Source organism: Elephantulus edwardii, unplaced genomic scaffold, assembly GCF_000299155.1.
Source record: "Elephantulus edwardii isolate Elephantulus edwardi_28Jun2011 unplaced genomic scaffold, EleEdw1.0 scaffold00116, whole genome shotgun sequence".
NCBI classification, from domain to species: Eukaryota; Metazoa; Chordata; class Mammalia; order Macroscelidea; family Macroscelididae; genus Elephantulus; species Elephantulus edwardii.
Window position 1 is genome coordinate 5,980,183 of NW_006399866.1, and position 22,759 is coordinate 6,002,941.

At 38.1% G+C, this 22,759-nt stretch overlaps 1 protein-coding gene across 1 annotated transcript in view; it reads right to left on the reverse strand.

Annotated features, from left to right (window-relative positions):
- The window catches only part of RALGPS1 (Ral GEF with PH domain and SH3 binding motif 1), a 460,947-nt gene that overhangs the window by 327,056 nt on the left and 111,132 nt on the right, over window positions 1-22,759 (reverse strand). The window lies entirely within an intron of this gene.

Below are 22,759 nucleotides of genomic sequence, written 5' to 3' on the forward strand. Positions count from 1 at the left end.
CAAGATCTCCTTTTGAGTACTATTAACAACATTTTCCTCACACACCTGGAACTTTTATAAGCTAGTAGCCAGCTGGAACGGACACAGACAGGAGTCTACCAGGAAGATAAAAAGTGTGACGGAAAGGAAAACACTTTCAGGCCCAGCAGTTATGCCTGAAGTGTCATGCCCATCAATACTTTTTAAGATTCAACCATAAGCCACATAATACTTGTGAAAAGTCTAGCTGAGGGCAATGGGCAGCTCTGGTTAAAATGAATGACCTGAATTTGAAAATACAATGGAAAGTAGCCAGGGGCAAACACAGTTCTTCTTCCTGGCTCCTTGAAGTCTGTAAATGACTTCAATAACCTATTTGCCCACACAAAAAAAATTCAATCATCCTTGATCCTGCTGAGTCCTTCGTACTCTCACAATTTAGACCCTAAGTAATGACAATGATACTAACTAATCCTACCGTTTATGAAGAATCCTTATGTGCAAGGCAATGAACTAGTATAATGAACTAATTATAATGTGTTAGCACATAATTCGCACCACATCCATTTTAGTAAAGTGAAAGCAAGTTAATACTTAAAATGACATATTTAGTTTAAAAAAAAAACCAACCAAAAGAGTTTTTAATATTTGTGTTGCTTAAACATCTGGAATCCTTTACAAATATTCAATTTTATATCATCCTCATTCTCCCTATATACTGTGACTCTGCTTCTTTTTGAATGTTTATATAAATCTCTTTCAGACAGTTTACTTTTTTTAAAGGGGTTCCTCTTGTTCAGAAATTGTGTATTTCGTATTTGAGTCTCTTTTGAAATGTATACTTAACTTCCCTCAGCTGCACTTGCTGTATTAGTTGCATTTTCCCTTCAGGGAGACCCCATGCACAGCAGAGCAAACACAGCCAGCCAGTCCTATATAATCTCTGTGATTGTAGACCTGACCATCATGACATAGGGCTTTCACTGGCTAATATTTGGAAGTCAATTACTGGGTCTTTCTTTAGGATCTTAGTCTAGAAGCTCAGCTGAAATCTTTTCAGCATCATAGCAATACATAAGCCTCAATACCAATAGGCAATGAATGACTACTTGAGGTGCACTGGCAGAGAATGTTATTTGGGTCTCCCATAGAAAGTCATCAATGCCTCAACAGTTACACTTGTTATGTGCCATCAAGTACACTACTACTCATAACAAGCCTATGACAAACAGATCAGAACCTTGCCATTACTTTGCCCTGTCTCAGGCATGTCAGAGATAGTAAGGCTCTCTGACATGTTCAAGCCCATTGTTACAATCACTATGTTAATCCATCTTATCTTTTTCTCTGACCTTCAACCTTTCCCAGAATGATTCCCCGCCTCCCCCCAGCCCCCCAAGGACTGGCCTCTCCTGACAGCTTGTTCAAACTATGTGAGATGAAGTTTCACCATTCATGTTGCTAGGGAACACCATGATTGCACTTTCTCCAAGATAGGTTTATTTGGTCTTTTGGTAGTCCATTCAGTACTCTTTGTTAACATAATTCAAAGACATGGATTCTTCCTTGGTCTTCTTTATTCTCTAACTTTCAGATGCATAGGAAGCAAGTGAAAATACCATGGCTTGGATCAGATGTACCTTAGAATTTAAACTGGCATCAATGCTCTTTTGCACACTGGAAAGATCCTTGAGAGTAGATTATTTTAATGAAACTCATCTTTTGATATTTTGGACTACTGTTACCATGGATGTTGATTGTAGATTCAAGTATAGTGAAATTGTTGATAAGCAACTTCAATTTTTTTTCTCCATCTATCATGATATTCCTCATCAGTCCAGTGGTGAGGACTTCTGTTTTCGTGGTGCTAAAATGTACCCATGTAGTCTTGTAGGTTCTTCAAGACCTCCTCACTTTCAGAAAGCAAGGTTATGCCTTCTGTATAACACAAGTTATTGATGAGTCTCCCTTCCTCCAATCCTATTTCCACATTCTTCTTCACACAGTTAAGCTTCTCAAATTATGTACTCAAGTTAATATCTAAATAGTTAATATTAATACTTTGTAAATATTTTTTAACACTTGCAAATGGAAACTTTTTTGGTTTCTGCAATATAATTGTGAAGACCAGGGCCTCTTTCTTGTGAGTTCCAAAGTCAATGGTGGAAAGGTATGAATTATAATAAAGTATTATAATAAACTAATATTTGGACCATAGTCACAGCATCAAGATCAATTAGCATAATTTAGCACACAAGGACAGTGTTCTACTTCCTACTTAAATGAGTAGCACCTAGGGTGTTAAAAACTTGTGAATGTCCATCTAAGTTGCAACTACTGGTCTCTCTCTACTTGAAGCAAGAAAAAATGAAGGAATTCAAAGTCTATTTATCTAAAGGACCAATGGACTATGTGAATTTCAGTCTCTACAACCTTAAAACCAGAAGAACTAGATGGTGTCCAGCAGTTATGCTGCTGACTCTAAAAAGGTACACAACTGAAGCAAGGTCTCTGATAAAATGTGAAAAAAACAAAAAAAATAATAAAAAAGATCAAACTTATATGATGAAGACTGGTTGGATCCCTGATACTATAGACTTTTTCACGCCTGAAATTTAAATCATTCTTGTGATTCAGCTTTAATCAAACAACATGCAGGCCCAAAAGATGATCAGTAATACTGGGGATAAACTAACTTCTTGGGATAATGAACCATACTGGACCTAAAGGACAATATGTACCCAGGGACCAAGCTCAGAAGGCAGGAAGGGCTAGGGAAGAAGAACTAATGGAAATGGAAATGCAAGGAGGAAGTGGATAGAGTGCTATTACAATATGATGCTTAAAATGAATGACACACAACATAATGCACATGAATTGCTGGATAAAAAACTAATTTGCTCTCTAAACTGTAACTCAAATCACAATAAAAAGTCAACTGAAAAAAGTGAGAGAACTGATGTTCAAGGATTCATTGTGGTTGTTGCCCAATTTCTTCTCATAGACAATTGCCCTTTGTTCTTTCTTGAATTTTTTTTTTATTTAAACAGCAGGGTATGTGTGTATGTGTGAAAGAATCCTGTGGTTTTATTTCCACACAAAGCACCTTTGAAGGGAGCAGAGTGGACTTTATCATCTGGACAGACTATAGTCACATCCTAGCTCTCTACATATCAGCTCCATGACTCTAAGAACATGACTTAACTCTTTGGAACGTTTATTTTCACATCTTGAATAGGTATGATGTCATAGTTACCTATAGAACTTTAAACAATTAAAAGTGATATTAAAAAAAATAATGACAATTAAGTGTAAGAGTTTTAAAAAAAACAAAATGGTAAAACATCTGGCATATGGTTAGTAATTAAAAAAGGTTAAAGGTTATCTCTTTCCTCCTTTTCCCAGGGCCACTCTTTGTCATTAAATGACAAGGGCAGTATTTGGACTCAGCTAACTCCAAACTCCATTTTCTTTTCTCCAATACCACATCCTCATTTTTGTTTTGAATTACTATTAACAAAATATACCATTATTTCTTTTATTAATATCATAGAGACAGGTGCAAAATAGGCACTTTGTATATTTACTCTGAATTTATTTCATGTGAATACTTCTAAGGCTCTAATTTAAAAAATCATATGTGGAATTCTTGAATTTTTACAATTTCCTAAGGAATATTTTGTACTGAAGGATATCTAACATTTAGAATTAAAACTTTAGAGAAGTCAAAACATTCTATTTAAGAACTGCTTTTAGAAAATGAAAGAAACAAAAGATTATAAAAAGCCAAAGGAGACCATCCAGAATTGCAGCATCACCATCAATTCCTGGGCGACCCCAGGCAAGTTACAGCATCAGGTTTATCCCTGATAAAAAAAAAAAGCAGAAAAAGTTTGCTCAGTTAGAGTGGAGACTAAAGGAGATAATATTTGACAAAGGAGGTGATGTGCTCGGCACTGAGTCTAGAGCCCAACAGTCATTCAAGAAGCATTTGTTGAGTGAATGAAATAAGAGGGTTTCTCGGTGCTGACATTTCCCAAATTTGGCACAGAAAGATTTATTGAGATGTCAAAAGAAAAACATTCTATCTACACTAAAACAAATCCTGGGCCCAACCTCTTTGCAATGTTTCACTTCTTTGTTTGGCCTCATACAATTACAAAAGATTCCATCTGTTCAAAGTGTGTTTGGAAAATGTGAAGTAACAGAACAAAAAGCTCTTCCAGTTTCTCATGCCTAAAAAAAGTCCATGCTATGAAACGGATTTGAGAATAATTATGCTAAAATTTACCAGGGGGAAAAAAGATAGGTTCTAAAAGGGGCACGTGGCGTGGGGCTGAGTCTGGTAAAACCCTAGTTGCTGTCTATCTTTATGGAGGTACTGAACTGCCAGGGACTGCCTCCTCCTAAGGGCAACAAGAGAGCTGTCCCTGGCTCTGAGATTTCTGCTAATGTGACCTGGACTTGAAAGGAGATAAGAGTCTATGTAGTCGTCTGCCAGTTTTCTTCTGGGACTTCTGTGTCATGTAGTTTATCAGGGAGAAAATAGAAACTATGAGAGGAAAACTTCCTCCCATGAAACTTGGGAGATTTATTTGCACTTTCTCTCCTTCTCTGGCTTTAATGGAAAAGGAGCCCTTTCCTCTCCAGGATCCACTGTCCTCTTGGCTCTAGATCCTCTTCTCTCCACCTTCTCAGAGTTCTGTTGTTCTGAAGAGTGCTTTCACTTCTGTATTTTCAACGTCTTTCTCTCCAATTTCTCCTTCTGGCTAGCATTTTATTATACGTAGGCCCCCCTCCAATAATTATAATTTGCAATAAGATGCTTTTTCTAATTGTCATGTTACCCAGGTTGTTCTCATGCTTTCCCTGTTAAGGCAAATTTTTTTTCACACACTGTCCATGCTCTTTAAACTTACTTTCCTCTTCATACTGCCACATTTACTGCCACAGCTTCAACCAGAGGTTTATGTGCAGCCCAACTTCTTCTTCTGAGTCCCAAACCAGAGTACTTAGCCAGCACACATCTTCCATAGAATCCCACAACCACCCCTAAACCAGCAGACCCTAAGCCGCTAAAAGGTATCTGACAAACTGCTTTAAACAAAAAGCAAAACCAAACCAAACCAAACCCAAAGAGTGTGAGATTCATTTCAACATTCATTCTGACAGTCAAGGAGAATATTACAAAGAAACTGCCTATGGAAAGAAATCCCTAATTTGTACAAGAACAACTTTGTCTTAATACCCCATTTGTAGGCATTCCTAGGTCAGGGCAAAACCAGCAATAGTTTCAGTTCACCCAGCAAAGCTTCCCTGGGCCCCAGTGCAAGAAAGCCCCGCCTATAAACTAGCAGCTTTCAACTTAGAGGTCAGATTTCCTGAGCTAATCTGGAAAAGGTCTGACCTCTACCATGTCTAAACCACTGAGGCAAGACAAAAGAAGAAACCTGGGCAGTGTGGTACCAAATACACACTCCCTAAAGACTCCCACAGGAACTAGGCCACCAGGCCATAAGAACCAGGTGCCAGCACACAGCCTTCCCACATGTGTGCTTAATCCTAACTGCAGATTTGTCCAAATCACGTTCCTAAAACATGCCCACATGTATCACCTCAAGGAATGTCACGAAATCAGACCTCAAGGACCACCACAAACCCAAAATGGCACATCAATATTTGCTATGCAGTAATCATTTTTGCCTTCCATGTTTCTCCCTACTTCTCCCATTCTGCCCTCTGTCAAAAGCATAAAAAGGAAATAACTGCTTAATGTGGTCATGATCAATACTCAAAGAACTAGTGGGCCAATTACACACTTAGTTAAACGAATTCTAGAAACATCCCAGGGAGTGAATGATTCACTTAGACAGTGGGAGGGAGAGAGGCCCAGTTTGGGGAATAAAGGTGGAGTCTAACTGGAGATTAGGCAGTAGACTGAAGTCTAGACTCTGGGGACATAAAACCAGGGACAATAAAACAATGAAAAGTGGCTGGCCTATCCTTGTCAGCCACAAAGAAGTCATAGTATGCAAGGTGCATGATGTAAACACCCTCTTAGTACAGACGTTGAGGGTCCCTAGGGCTGGAGAGAGGAGTGACAGATCTTCCTGAATCTCTCACCCAGATAGGCTGGGGCTTTTCATGGACCTGGTAGAGATTTAGGCGCTGGTCTCAAGAGTAAGCACTGAAGCAAAAAAAAAAAAAAAAGTTATAATAACAGAAGCTACAGAGTGAAGAACTTAAGTTGTCAAAACAGGGTTGACATTCTGGTTCCAAAACCTACTAGTTGTGTGAACCTAGTCAAGTCACTCAAACTTTCAGTGACTGAATTTTCTCATAGTAACTCTGTCACAGGGTAATAACAATTAAGTGTTATTTATAAAGTGTTTAGAATTAGGCATATTGTAAGTATTTTTAAAGTGCTTGTCAAATAAATAAAATTATGTCCATGGGGATAGTCATCCCTGAGCTGGTGGGAACAAAAGCAGAAAATACAGACCAGTAGATAGATACTCTGGAGTCTAAAAAGGGCAAGACACCCAGGAGAGCAATTCCTAGGCACTGTTATTGTTAGGTGCTGTCCAGTTTAGTGACTCATAGCAACGCTATAAACAGCCAACCTGAACCCTGTCCTATCCTCAGCCATCCTCATCATCTCCAACACACTATAGAGTCCATTGCTGAAGTCATCATGTCTATCTCCTTGGAGGTCTTCTCCTTTGCCAACCCTCTATCTTTACAAGGAATAGCCTCACCTAGCTGTATGTCCAAAACACTTCACCATCTTTATCCCCAAGGATACATGAACTTTTAGGACTCCAGTTATATCCAGAGTGAGAATCCAGGCCCAGTCAAAGGGAAGCACCAGAAAGATTTATTGAGCATCTACTTTATGCCAGGGACTGTGCTAAGTGCTCTAGACATATCATTTCATTTCATCCTTCTACAACACTCAGGGTATATTAAATGAGGATTGCCTCCAATTTCCAAATTGAAAAACACTTTTTTAAAAAGGTGCATTGATTAGTCTGGGCCACACATGTGTTGGTGTTTGAGGTAGGAGGGGCTCATCCTCCCCAGAGCTAAAGACAGTCATGGACTCCAGTTGGGGCTCCAGAAAGCTGTAATTTAAAGGCGATGTGAAGGAACAGACCAAACCAGAGGTCAGACATGGCTTCAAGACCCTACTCCAACCCTTTAACCTAAGTCAGAACTTGTACTGGAATCAAATGCCAAAAATATAGTCAGTTTTAGTGGATTGTAAGGAGTCTTGATGATGGATTGTTAAAGGATCAGCTACTAACCAAACGGTTGGTTAGTGATTCTAACCAGCAAAAGAACTATGTGGTAATGTGCTTCTTTAATGATTTACAGCACTGGACACCCTATGGCACAGCTGTATTGACCTAAGGTTTCCTATGAACTGGAATCAATTCAATCACAGTAGGACTGTGTTTGACACTGAGGTTGTTGCTTATATACAGCCATATATTTGGTAAGAACTGGAAACCTGTTGCCATCAAGTCTGATTCCAAGCCCAAGCTCTGGTTTATATCAACAGCAAGGAAACAAACAAAAAAATCAAACAAATTGCATAGGGAAAGTCTGCTGACTTTCAGGGACCTCTCCAGAGTACTGAAGAGCAAATTCAGTCTGGAGATTAAGGTGCACCTGACCCAGGCCATAGTCTCAGCAATTACTTGCTATGTGTCAGAAAGCTGGACAATGACTAGGGATGACAGAAAGAGAATAGATACCTTTGAGCTGTGGTGCTGGAGAAAAGAATTGAATATACCATGGACTGCCAGAACAAACAGGTTCACCCGAGAGAGGGTGTTCATTTGACATACTTTGGGCATATTGCAAGGAGGAATCAGTTCTTGGAGAGGGACATTATGCTTGGAAGGGTGGAGGGACAGTGTAAGAGAGGAAGACCCTCGATGAGATGGACTGATTCAGTGACTGGGGTAATGAGGGTAGGTGTGTGTGTCAGAGACAATAAGGCTGGCACAAGACAGAGCAGGTCTCAGGGCTGTTGTACATAAGGCCACTATGAGTAGCAAGTGACTCGACGGCACATAACAACAACCACTAACTTTCCCCCTGGGTAAAATCTTCAGTTCTAGCAGGTTCTAATTGTTGTTAATAAAATATTAAAAATTTTTTCCTATATATTTCATTGTAAGCAATTAAATATCTTCTAAAAAATTAAATTATAGTCCTTAATGAGATTACTAATTAAACACTTGGGAGAGCAATATTATTAATGACTAAAAACAGATTTTAAAAGGGAAAAGCTGAATCTATCAAGCTGTCCCAATGACAAAGTAAAACAATCCGATATAACTCAAATTAATTTCAAAATATTATTCTTATATTAAGTTCAAAGTTGGCAACATGTTCAAATGATACACCAGACACATCATTCTAATATATGAGAATCCTCTGACAAAACAAAGATGTAGAATAAAGGATAAGCCCAAACTAGCAAAAAGAATGGGGAAGATGGCTTGAATGACTAAAAACATCTCTGGAAGTAGAAATTGAATGTGTTATTTTTTTGTCAAACAGAAATAGGTGGTTTCAAGCTAGCATACAGCAGAAAAAAATGCAGTGAGAGTCAGCCTGTCTAGTAGAACCACCATGAAGCTCATGGTTCAAAATTATCTAAAACAATTAAGCATTATTGTTTTGGACAGTGGTCCAGTCAGTACTCCCATCTGCTTCTTCAAAGAATAGGTTTCTGTTAAGGATGCTGGCAGCTCCAAAACAATGGTCCACTCTTACTAATGTCTGGAAAACTGTATTCTGCAAAGCCACCCTATCCTGTCACCTGGAAATGAAGGCACACTATTAGGTTTGGTCCCATGCCACTTCTACCCACGAGGAAGACTAGGTGGGAAAAAATCATAAACAAACAACTAGACCCATCCAACATATGAGTTAAACCAGGAAAATGAAAGCAAAAGGCTAAAAGAAATAGAAAAATCATCTTCAGAGAAGATGAGATAATTCAGAAACAAAAAAGCTAAATTTTTTTAAGAAGCCTCTAAAGAATTTGGGTTTGAAAAAATACTATATTCGAGGGGGAGGGCTGGGCGGGGAGAGAGGTGCAGCAATGAATGAATGGAAATCCAAAAACAAAAAAAAATACTATATTCAATATAAAAAAAGAAGATGCTAATTTTTTTTTAATTTTATTATTTTGTGTGTGTGTACTGTCCAATCAGATCTGACTGGTACAGGAGGAAATTGCCCCTCCTTCACCAGCAGAGCATCTGGGGGATTTGAACAGTGCACCTCTGGGAATGTAGTACAGCTTCTCACCACTAGGCCACCAGAGCTCCCTAGAAGATGCTATTTTTAAAAAACTAATCATAGATTATTGAGCAGGTCAATGGATTTTAAAAAGAAAATAGACTGCACAAATAAGATTGCCTATATCAACTGGAAAATCCCAGAGAAAAGAGGAAAACGCAAAGGAAGAATTTCACAGGAGAAATTTAATTGGAGCATAAACAGATAATGTTGAAATAATTTATCAGAAAGTAGAAAGAGAAAGGGTAGTAAAAGAAAATATGGAAGACAAAAAGTAATCATGTAGGATGACCAGCATTTTTTAAAAGTTAGCAGAAAGAAGAGGGGGAAATGAAGAGAGAAAAGTCACCATTATAAAAAATATTTAAAGGGTTTTTTCACCAGCACACATTTTCAAAGGCCTTGAAAAAATCACTGTGGACACAGCAGGAAGAATGGAATAGATCCACAGCTAGACATGCTTTTATTTATTATTGTTGTTGTTAGCCACTGAGTACAGTACAACTGAGAGAGAACTTCAGAGAATGAGGTTCTGAACCCTACGATATCCTGAGCCAAACCATCTCCGACCCACCTGGCTCTACTGCTACAGTCACTGTGTCAATCTGTCTCATCCAGGGTTTTCTTCTTCTGTGCTGCATGATGGCCTTATCTAAGGAACTAGAATATTGTATTTAAAATTTTTGAATAGCCTTCAGAGAAATAAAAAACCACTTTCAGGGAGCTCTGGTGGCCTAAGTGGCAAGATGCTGCACTGCAATCCCAGAGGTATGCGGTTCAAATCCACCAGATGCTCTGCTGGAGAAGGAGGGGGCAATCTCCTCCTGTACCAGTCAGATCTGATTTGACGGTACACATAAAAATAATACAATAAAAATTAAAAAAAAAATTTTAAAAAAGCCACTTAAAATTAAATAAAAATAAGAGTAGTACCAAGCTTCTCAGTAATAACAATACAGACAACAGAGCTTCCCGAAAGAAAATACCTCTACTTCTAAATACAATGTTACGACAGCTACACTATTAATCAAGCTTGAAGGAAGAATAAAGCCTCTCTTGAACATTTAAGAAATCAAATGATGGTTCTTGAGAAAGATCAATAAAACTAACACACTTGTAGCCAGTATGAGCAAGAAAATAAGATATATATTATCAATATCAGGAATGAGAAATGGTTATCACTCCAAATCCTACAAATCCGTTTAATTTAAAGGATAGTAAGGAAATGAGTAACTTTACGCCAATAAGCTTAATAACCTATTGTTGTTGTTGTTGTTATGTGCCGTCGAGTCACTTGTGACTCATAGTGACCCTATATACAACAGCCCTAAACTCTGCTCTGTCCTGTGCAAATCGCACCGTCTCCAAAACACCCATCCTGATTACCCCAGTCACTGAAACAATCCACCTCATAGAGGGCCTTCCTCTCCTTCACTGTCCCTCCACCCTACCAAGCATGATGTCCCTCTCCAAGGACCGGTCCTTCCTTACAACATGTCCAAAGTATGTTAGATGGAGCCTTAGAATCCTTGCCTCCAAGGAGCAGCCTGGTTTAACCCTTTCCAGGATGAATCTGTTTGTTTTCCTACCAGTCCATGGTACCTTCAATACTCTTCTCTAGCACCAAAGCTCAAAGGCATCAATTATCCTTCTATCCTTCTTAGTCATTGTCCATGCATAACAAGTCATTGCAAAGACCATGGCCTGTATCAGGCGCACCTTAGTCTCCAGAGAGACACCGTTGCTCTTGAGTACTTTAAAGAGGTCCCTAACAGCAGACTTTCCCATGGCAATACGTCTTTTAATTTCCTGGCTACTGGTGCCAAGGGTGTTGACTGTGGAGCCAAGCAAACTAAAGCCGTAAACAATTTCACTCTCTTCACCATCCATCCTGATGCTGCCAATTGGTCCAGTGGGGAGAATCTTTGTCTTCTTGACATTGAGCCTCAATCCATATTGGAGGCTGTAGTCCTTGACCCTCTGCAGCAAGCACTTCAGGTCCTCCTCAGTTTCAGCAAGCAGGGTTGTGTCATCTACATATCACAGATTGTTGATAGATCTTCCACCAATCTTGACCCCACATTTCTCCTCATAGAGCCCAGCCTCCCAGATAATCTGTTCTGCATACAGGTTGAAAAGGTATGGAGACAGGACACAACCCTGGCATACACCCTTCCTAATTTTGAACCATGCAATGTTTCCTTGGTCTGTTCTGACAAATGCCTCTTGGTTCAATAAAGGTTTCTCATTACCACAATCAAGTGTTCTGGTATTCCCATTCTTCTCACTTAATAACTTAGATGGGAGAAAAAATCCTTTAGAAGATATAAACTATTACTAACATGCACTTAAAAAAAATCCAACACACAGAAAAAACCCAATTCAAAACCGGTAGATCTAACCATGAAAACTAAAACCATAAAATCCTTAGAAGAGAGCTGTAGTGGCCTGGTGGCAAGAAGCAGCACTGCAGTCCTGAAGCTGTGCAGTTTGAATTCACCAGATGCTCTAATGGAAAAGGAGGGGCACACTCCTCCTGTGCCAGTAGGATCTAATTCAACAGTAAACCAAGTTTAAAAATAAATAATTTTTTTAAGTCCTTAGAAGAAAAGAAAATGGCTCAGGTTATGAAACTGCATTTAATGATGGATTTATTAGATAGGAAGTAGTCACGTGGTACTGTAGTTAACGTTCTCAGCTGCTAATAAAAAGATCAGGGGTTCAAATTCACTAATCATGTTGCAGGAGTTAGATGTGTGAGTCTGCTTCTGCCAAGATTTGCATCCTTGGGAATCCAATGGAGAATTTCTACTCTGTTCTACAAAAGTATGACTATGAGTTGGATCAATTTGACAGCTGTGAGTTTGGTGAGATATCAGACAGAAAGAAAAAGAACAAGTAGCAAAGTACAAAATAGATGAAAAGGACTTCTTAAAGATAATGAGAGGATTTTATACTAAAAAGGAAAAAGCCAATCTATAGTAGCAGAAAATTTTAGGTAATCATGAACACAATAAACATTTACTATCCAAAATAAAAAAACAAAAAGATACATGTATGTTTGTATGTGTGTACTTAACAAAAAAGACAAACAGCCCAATTTTTAAAACCATCTAGGGAAAAAATAGGCAGAGGACATTTCACTAAAGAATATATTTAAATTTCTAACAAGCACATGAAAACAAGCCCAGTATCATTAGCCATCAGAAAGATGCAAATCAAAACTCTAGTGGAAACCTTAATCTACTCAAATGGCACTGGTTTAAAAAAACAAAATTAAAACCAGCAAGTACAGTGAGATTGTAGAAAAACTAGAATCCTCATCTAGTGGGAATGTAAAATGATACAGCTATGTGAGAAAACACTTTCACAATTAAAAAAACAACACAAAACAAACAAACAATGAATTGAACATAGGCCCAGTAATCCCAACTCTAGGTATATCCCAGAAGAAAGTAAGGTAATAATGCAAAAGGAAATAGGTACATCAATGTTTTATTGCAGCACTTTTTCATAACATTCAAAAAGTGCAAATAACTGAAATATATATCCACAGATGAGTATAAATAAAACGTAAACTCTGATACCAGGCAATTTACTCATTGCAATCAAATCAATTCCAACTCATATAACTTTATACACAACAGATCAAAACATTGCCTAATCCTGAGCCACTCCTCACAAACTCTACTAGGTTTGAACCCATTGTTGGAATCATTACGTCAATCCACCACACTGAGGATCTTCTTTTTTCCCCCTATTTTAACAAGTAAACTGGTCAACTCCTGATAACATATCCCAAGTATATGAGATAAAATATCAACATTTTTGCTTCTGAGGAGCATTCTGGATGTACTTCTTCGAAGATAGATTTGTTCATTTTTCTGACAGTTCATGGTGTATTTAATATTCTTTGCCAACATCAAAATTCAAAGGCCATCAATTCTTTTTAACTTCTTTAATCACTGTCCAACTTCCATGTATATAAAAGACAACCGAAAATATCAAGGCCTGAGTAAGGCATACCTTAAGTTCTCAAAATGACAGTTTTGTTTTCTAACACTTTGAAGAGGACAATGGAAGCCGATTTTCTTTGACACATTTCTTAATTTCATGACTACTGATTTTTCTGTGTGATGATTGTGGGTTCAAGCAAAAAGAAAATCTTGAGAGTTCTAATCTTTCATCTATTTATCATGATATTGCTTATTGGGTCAGTTGTAGAGACAGCCTACAAAAATGGGAAAGAATAAGTAGGGACAAATGGGTGTCTTCCATGAAGCTGGTTGGAGATAATACTGAGTAGAAGAAATTAATCTTTTTCACTTTCAGTCATAATAGTTTCTACAGAATAACAACTCATTTATGGCCAACCCAATCCTCTACCATCTGCTTTGAAAACATGTAGATTTAGGGCATGGAGATGATGCAAATTTCCCAAAACAGTCCATTTCCAGCCCTAGAACTGTGTAGCTCTACACAATTAGAACCAGCTGTCCATGCAGGGCAGGAGCCAACTGCAATCTTGTGAACAGACTCCTGCCCATGTGACAGAGAAAGGGCCCAATTAAACAGAAAGGAGAGCAGCAGCCAGCAGGCCAGCTCTCTCAGATTAATAAACGGGAGAGCAGGCCCACAAGGCCACACGTTTCTTTCTGCTCTTACACATGGAATTCTGTTCAGCTCGCTTTCTCTAAATTCTTGAGAATTTTTAAAAAAACATACTATTTAGATGTCCTCTTTTCAAAAAGAAAGTCTTTTTATTTATGATGATTTAAAAATACTTGGACAAGGCAGAAAACCAATAGAAAAATAAAATAGCGTACCTGCCTACAATTTAGAGAAAACTTAAATTTACATTTGCTTTATACTAATTACAATAATTACAATAATGGCAAGTAGTGGCCATTTACTTAATATTTACTAAATGACAGGCATAATGTTTATCACTGTACATATATTTCTCTATTATTCATTGGTATTTCTTCTCACAACAGATCCCTGACATGGGCACTAATACTGTCTCATTTTACGGATGAAGAAATAAAAACTTATTTGCTCTACTACACAACTTAATCAGTGAGAACCACAATTTGTTTGAATCTATCTGTGCCATCTATCTGTGGAACTCTGATTGTCAGCCACAAAGCACTTGTCTCCAGAATGGCAGCTACTCCAACCCCCTCAGCCTCAAGGACACACACACACATACACATACACACACACACTCTCTCTCTCGCCCAAATTCACACATTTACCTGAATCCTCAATTGGGTTCATAGTGCATATGTGTTTTTATAAACCTACTTTTATCCTTCATATATTATAAGCATTTCCTTATATCTACCCTATCTTTTTATATAACGTATGTGCTGTTGAGTCGGAACCAACTCATAACTGATTCTCAAGCAGGTTTTCAAAGGCAGCAAATCACACAGGAGAAGACTGCCCATCCTTCTCCCAAGGAGCAGCTGATGAATTACAACCATGTGCCTTCAGGATTGCAGTGCATCTTCTTATCAGTAGGCCACCAGAGCTCCCTTTTTATATAACATTTCCAGTTATATATATATATTCACACTCACATACTCATTGTCGAGTCAGAACTGACTCACAGCTGAACCTCCACTCAATTTGCAAGGCTATAAATTGCACAAAAGATTGCCCATCTTTCTTCTTTGAAGCTGCTGATAGATTTGAACAACCAGAGAGGTACAGCCGTGGGGTTTGCAACTTAACTCCCCATAGACTATATCATTAGAACTTCCTACATATGTATTATATCCCTTTTGTGTCTTCTTTTATAGTTCCTCATCAATTTTTTTGTGTGTTTTTGGGGGGTTATTAATTTTAATGAACATTTAAAGAGACTCTGGATTTCCATTCATTCATTATTGGATTTCTCTCCCTGCCCACCCCTCCCCCCTCAATTCACTCTTCTCTTTAAAAAATAAAATTGTTTCATTGTTATACAATCCATCATTCTGGACTCCTGTCATGACAATAATACCTAATCATATATTGCTTTTAAACAGTCTTTCCCTCATCTGTTTCAATGCAGTATACATTATTTGTTCCCTTTTTCTGTCTTCCTTCAACCCTGATGTCAATTCCATTTTACAACAGTGGCACTATGCAGTATCTGTCCCTTAGTGACCCAGCATAATGTCCTCCAGGATCATCCATTTTGATCATTTCATGAGTTCTTTATTTTCCACCACAGCACAGTATTCCACTGTGTGAATGTACCAGGGCTTCTCTATCCATTCATTTGCTGATGGGCACCTACGTTGCCTCAAACTTCTTACTATCGTGAACAAAGCCACAATGAACATGGGTGTGCATATATCTGCTTGGGTGGCAGTTCTGATTCCTTTAGGTTAAATTCCCAGTAGTGGAATTGCTGGGTCAAATGGTATTTGTATTTACAACTTTTTGAGAATGTGCCATACAGCCTTCCATAATGGTTGCACCATTCTACACTTCCACCTACAGTGAATTCCAGTTTCTCCACAACCTCACCAGCATATGATGTTTGCTGCTCTGTGAAATTTTGCTATTCTTACTGGGGTGAGATGATATCTCATAGTTGTTTGCATCTCTCTTAGAGCTAGGGATATTGAACATTTCTTTATGTGTTTGTTCGCCATCTGAATGTCTTCTTTGGTGAAGTGTCTGTCTGTTCATATCGTGTGCCCATTTTCCATTTGGGTTATTTACCTTTATTTTGTTGTGATGCGAGTATTTTACAAATTCTAGATATAAGCCCCTTATCTGACATGTCATTACCAAATATTTTTTCCCAGTTGTGGCTTCCCTTTTTACCCTGTTGGAGAAGTTTTTGGATGTGGATTTGATTCTTAGAAAGTCCCATTAATCTATTTTATCCTCTCCTTGTTGTAGATTTTTTTCAGGATGAAGACTATTTATGTTGTGGATTAGGACTTTTAGAGTTCTTCCAACTTTTTCTTTGATGAAGTTTATAGTCCTTGGTTTTAGTCCTAAGTCAATAATCCACCTTGAGTTGGTTTTTGTGTATAGAGTGAGGTGTGGATCTTGTTTTTTGAGTTTTCTACAGATAGCTTTCCAATTTTGCCAGCATCATTTGTTAAAAAAGCTGTTATTTCCCCACTTAACTGATTTTATTTTGTCAAAAATCAGTTGACTATAGGTAGATGGGCTGATTTCTGGGTTCTCAATTCTATTCCATTATCTACGTGTTTGTTATTGTACCAGTACCATGCTGTCTTGACCACCATAGCAGTATAGTAGGATGTGAAATCAGGGAGTGAGATGCCTCCTACCTTGTTTCTCTTTTTAAGGAGTGCTTTGCTTATTCAGGGCCTCTTACCATTCCAAATAAATTGGAAATTCCTTTTCCATCTCGTTGAAAAAATGGAATTGGTATTTGTATTGTGTAAATTGCCTTTGGTAGTACTGTCATTTTCACAATATTGAATCTTCCTATCCATGAGCAAGGGATATTCTTCCACTTCTCAAAGTCTCTTTTTGTTTCTTGTAGTGATGTTTTGTAATTTTCTTTGAATAGATCATTTGGGCTTCTGGTTAGATTTACTCCCAAGTAGTTAATCTTTCGATTAGCTATTGTGACGGGTATTGTTTTTCTTAGCTCCAGCTCTGCATTCTTTTTGTCACTGTAGAGAAATCCAACTGATTTTTGCATGTTGATCTTGTATCCTGCTACTTTGCTGAATTGGCCAACCATGTCCAATAGTTTTCTTGCTGAGTCTTTAGGGTTTTCTAAGTATACTATCAAATCATCTGCATATAGTGATAATTTTACCTCTTCTTTGCCAATTTTGATACCTCTTATTTCCTTCTTTTGTCTTATAGCTAACGCTAAGACTTTCAATATTATATTGAATAGTGGGCATCCTTGCCTAGTTCCTGTTCTCAATAGGAATGCCTTTAATCTCTCTCCTTTCAGGACAATGTTGGCTATCGGGCTTGTGTATATACTTTTTATTATGTTGAAGAAATTCCCCTTTAATCCTATTTTGTTGAGTGTTTTAATCAGGAGCTCATCATTTCCTGTCAACATTTTCCCCTTTGTTTTGGCCTCTTTACATTCCAATGCTAGTTCTAGATTCTCCTCTGACATCCATTTTGATTGGCCTTTTCTTTCATTATTGTCTTTGTAATGATATTTTACTTTCTTCATGGATGATGTCTTTGATGTCATTCCACAACTCATCTGGTCTTCAGTCATTAGTGTTCAATGCATCAAACTATGCTTGATATTGTTTGTAAAGCACTATTAACATAAAGACACCAAAACAAAGAGAAGGAATGCTTAAGTAAAAGAGATGAACTAAATTTTTCAAGTAGACAAGGCTAAGTATTATAATGACATTTGCAAAGAGTTGGAGTTAGAACACCAAAAGGGAAGAACATGGTATTTATTAAACTAAAAGAACTAAGGTCAAATTTGTAATACTGAAGGATTTTATGGGAAAAATCTTGAATGATGTAGGAAACATCAAAAGATAGGAGGAATACATAGGAGTCACTGTACCAAAAAGACTTGTCAACAATGAACCATTTTAGTTAGTATATGATCAAGAACCAATAAAACTGATGGAAAAAGTTCAAGCTACACTAAAGACATTGGCAAAAAATAAACAGAATATCAACTAAAGTGTTTCAGGAAATAGATGCAACCCCAGATGTGCTTACTAGCCTATGTTAAAATATCTGCAAGACAGCTATGTGGCCAATTGACTGGAAAAGATCTATATTTGTTCCCATTCCAAGAAAAGTTTGGAAATAGGAGAATAATATCATTAATGTCACATGAAAGAAAATCTTGCTTATTCTTATTGTTCTTGAATTAAGATTAAGATTATTTTAAAATGGCAGAACACTACATCAAAAGGGAACTTCCAGAAACCCAAGCTAAATTCAGAGGAAACCATGGTATAAGAATATCTTTGTTGTGCTCGCTTCGGCAGCACATATACTAAAATTGGAACGACACAGAGAAGATTAGCATGGCCCCTGAGCAAGGATGACACGCAAATTTGTGAAGCGTTCCATATTTTCGACCCTGAAATGAACCAGTCTGTAACGAAGGCTAACTCCTAACTCCTTTCACCTACAAATTTCGTCTTTGGATACAAAGCTAAGTGGATAGTCCTTACCGAGGGACTGTTTAAAAAGAGGCAGGGAGAAAAAGAGAGAGAGAAAAAAAAAGAATATCTTTGTTGATGTGAGATGAATTTTGGCTGAAAGAAGATAAAACTAGAAAGATGTTTGCTTGTGTTTTACTAATTATGGAAAGGCTTTGTGTGGATCACAACAAATTATGTCTAACATTGAGAATAATGGAAATCCTAGAACATTTAATTGTGTTCATGAGAAACCTAGACCTAGACCAAGCAGCAGTTGTATGAACAGAACAAGGGACAGGGTGTGTTATTAATTCAAGAAAGATGTCCATAAGGAGTGTATGCTTTCTCCATAATATATTCAACCTGTAGGTTGAGCAAATAATTTGATAAAACAGACTATATGAAAAAGAATGAGACTCTGAGATTGGGAGAAGATTCATCAACAACTTGCCTAATGTAGATAAAACAATGTTGCTTGTACAAAGTGAAGAATACTTGAATCACTTACTGAAGGAGATCAAAGACTACAGCCTTCAATGCTAATTACATCTTAACATAAAGATAATGAAAATCCTTATCACTGAACGAACAGACAACACCATAATTATGGAGAAAAAAACTGAAGTAATCAAGGATTTCATTCTACTTGGATTTACAGTCAACATTCATGTTAGCAGCAAAGAAATAAAAAAATGTGTTGTACTGGAGAAATAAGGTCAAGGACTTCTTCAAAGTGCCAAAGAACAAGGATGGCAGTTTAAAGAGTTAAGTACACTTGCCCTAAGTCATGTATTTTCAGTTGTATTATAGGGATGTGTAAGCTGAACGGTAAGGAAGAAAGCTGGACAGAAAGGAGATTTGTGCTGTTAACCAAAGAATAGTGAATGGGCACGGACTTCCAAAACAACAAACAAATCTGACTTAGAGGAAGTGCAACTAGGTTACTCCTTAGAGGCAAGGATGAGGAATTTTTATCTAGCAATCCTATGAACAAAAGGCCTGAAGCCTTTCTGTAACCATCTTCATTTATCAAAGTTTCCAGAGGCATGTTGTTTAGGAAGTGGACGCCACTCTTCCAAAAAATAAGAGTCCAGAATGAAAGCTGTATGGTGGAGTGGACTGGGGGCAGGGGAACTTTATAAAAATGAAAGATTTTTTTTTTTTACTTTTCAAAGAGTGAAGTGAACTGGGGTGGGGAGTGGACAGGGAGGAAAGTGTGCAACAATGAATGAATGGAAATAAAAACCAAAACAAAATAAAAGTATAGTAGTATAAAATATGAGAAAAATTGCTGTTTTACATTTTTTCCCCTAAGTCTTTGAAGTCTGGTTTATTTTTTATACTTATAGAATATCTCAACTTGAAGTTGCCACATTTCAAAGGTTCAATAGCCACATGTGGCCACCATATTAGACAACACAGTTGTAACCAATGTAATGAAAGACAACATAAAAATAACAAGTAAATTTATTGAGAAAGAAGGGTCAAGGCCAGCACGGTGACGAGAAACTGAGAGAAGCAATCAGTAGAGTTAGGGGGAGGAGGGAGAAACGGCAGAGAGCTGAGAACCAAGAAACAAGGTCAGACCAGGACAAGAAGGAAGACTGAAAAGATGATGACAGACCTAGGTTCTGTGTCTCCCTATCATCTAAGGTCTGTTCCCACCTCCACTTTCCTGCCTATCCAAAAAGAGGGGGAGTTTGTCACTAATGGATTACAAGTAGATCCAGCTGCAACTGTAAAGGGACTTAGGAGTTGTGGACAGGCTGAGCCTAAGAAACATAATTAACAAGAGTTTCAAGCACTGCACTGTTACATGGGTGAACAGAACATGGTAAGGGGATTAGGAACAGAAAAAAGGGGGAGCAGGCAAGGCATGGTATACTCCCACCTGAGCTTCTCTGTTTCCATAAAGGAGATCAAAAAAGGAAAAGAAGAGACAGAAGGGGGAAAAGCATTAAAGGTATAAAATGCATTTAAGGCAGAAAGATTTAATTCCAGGTGGCAGCAGGCAGGGAGAAAAGGGTGTCCCCCTGTGGACAGCTGGCCAGGCCAAGGGAGGAACCAAGGAAAACAAAGAAACAAATGGATTGTGTCCCACATCTTCCAAGTTCCCAACAAAAAGCAAGCTCTGATGGCACAGACACAACCAGCTGGACAGATAGCAGAGAGACAGCCTCAGTACACTGAGAACTAATTTATAAAGTCAGAGACTTGAACCATGTGGCTCCAAATTACATTAGCAACTAGAAAGGCAAGGAACACAGTGGGAACATACTGAAATAACCAACATCCAGGCCCCATGGTTCCTCTTTACTTTGAAAAACAATCAGGATCCTTCCAAATGAACCCAGCTCTATTCCAAGGTTAACAATAATAATGTAATAATAACATTAGGGAGCTCTAGTGGTGAAGTCTGGAGGGACTGCTGCTAATCCAAGACTGTACTTCCTTGGTAGTTCAAATCAACCAGCAGATCCACGAGAGAAAAATGGGACAATCTACTCCTGTATGATTTACATACAGTCTTGGAAATCCAACAGAGGGTCAGTATGATTACTATATGTCAGATGCTAAAGTTCCTCCACATCATCTCTTTTAATCTTCGAACAATGACACATACACGTAGAACAAACAGGTTCATCCTAAAAACGGTGAAACCAGGCTGCTCCTTGGAGGCAAGGATTCTGAAGCTTCGTCTGGCATATTTTGAACATGTTGCAAGGAGGGAGCAGTCCTTGGAAAGTGACGTCATGCTTGGGAGGCTGAAAGGACAGCTCAAGACAGGAAGATTCTCAATGATATGGATTGATTCAGTGACTGGGATAATGGAGGTAGGCATGTTGGAGACAATAAGATTGGCACAGGGCAGAGCAGGGTATAGGGCTGTTGTAGGATCGCTATGAGTTGCAAGTAACTGGACAGCACATAACAACAACAACCTTAAACTTCAGTAAAATTGAGACACAAGAGGGGAATTCACTTGTCCAGGATCATAGAAATGAAAAAGCTGGGATTGAAAGTCAACAGGCTACCTGAAGTCAGTATCATCCAAAACAGCACTATTATCACTTTCTCCTAACATTTTGAATAATACTGAGTACTTACAAAGTGAATGGCACTATAAGCCCTACTGCTGAACCAATTCTACTTTGTGTTACAAAGAAGAACTGTTCTTGACTCTAAGGTTTTTTGACTGTAGACTTTTTTTCTTTTACTGTAGACTTTAAAGAAGCAGAACACCAGGACTTTCTTTCATAGACCTACTGGTTGGTTTGGAAGCAACAAACGCTAGATTAGCAATCAAGTATAATAAGATGGGTACTACGGGGGTTACAAAACCAGCAAACAGACCAAGAAGGAAGAGAAGTACATTATTGAGTGTTTTCTATATTCTAGGTTTTCTATAATGTGTTTGTACCTACTTTATTTTGCTTAATCCTCAAAATTGGATTTTATTATTCCCATTTTTCAGATGAGACAACTAAGGCTCAGAGACTAATTTACAGGTAAAACAAACAAGTGTGCCCTGGTGCAAGCAGGGTGCTCCTAAGAGGCATGGGTGGTGAAACTTCATCTCACTGAGTTTGGGCATGTTGTCAAGAAGGGTCTATCCTTAGAAAAGGGTAACCCTATGTACACTTGGAAAGGTGGTCAGAGGAAAGAGGAAGACCTCCAACAAGATGGATCAACAGTGACTAAAATGGGCTCAAGTGTATCAGAGATGCAGTGCAGGATAGGGCAAGGTTCAGATCTCTTGTTCACAGGGTCACTGTGAGTTGTAGTCGACTCAACGGGTCAAACAACAATAAAAATCTAGGTAGTAATAATAACTGCCAGAGCCTAAGCTTTGAAAACATTCCTAGAGGAAGAATGAGGTACAAGGTAAAATCTCAAGGCTCTCCCATTAGACTGTCTCTCTATAAAGCCAGGACTAACTTCGGCATAGAGCAAAGCAGAGTTGTAAGAGGTAGTCATGAGTAAGTTTTGGTTCATCAAGGTAATATTTTCATTCAGCACTTTATACTATAAGTCTTCTCCTCTAACCCTAGTAGGTTGCTTTCTGATCACAAGCAGCATGAAGTCTCTGGACAGAGTAGGATTTCTTGAAACAATGCCAAACTTTTGATAAATTCCAGCAATGGCTACAAAGTGGAACATATTACAAGGGTGCTGAGCTGTTTTTACATTTATTCTGTCTGATGATGACTACAGATGGTGGTACAACAGTCCACCAGGAGGAATGACTCTTTCAGAAAAGCTGTTTCCTGTCCTGAAAGACAAAAAGGAAAAGCAAACTTTAAAAAGAAAAAGCAGCCAACAGCAGA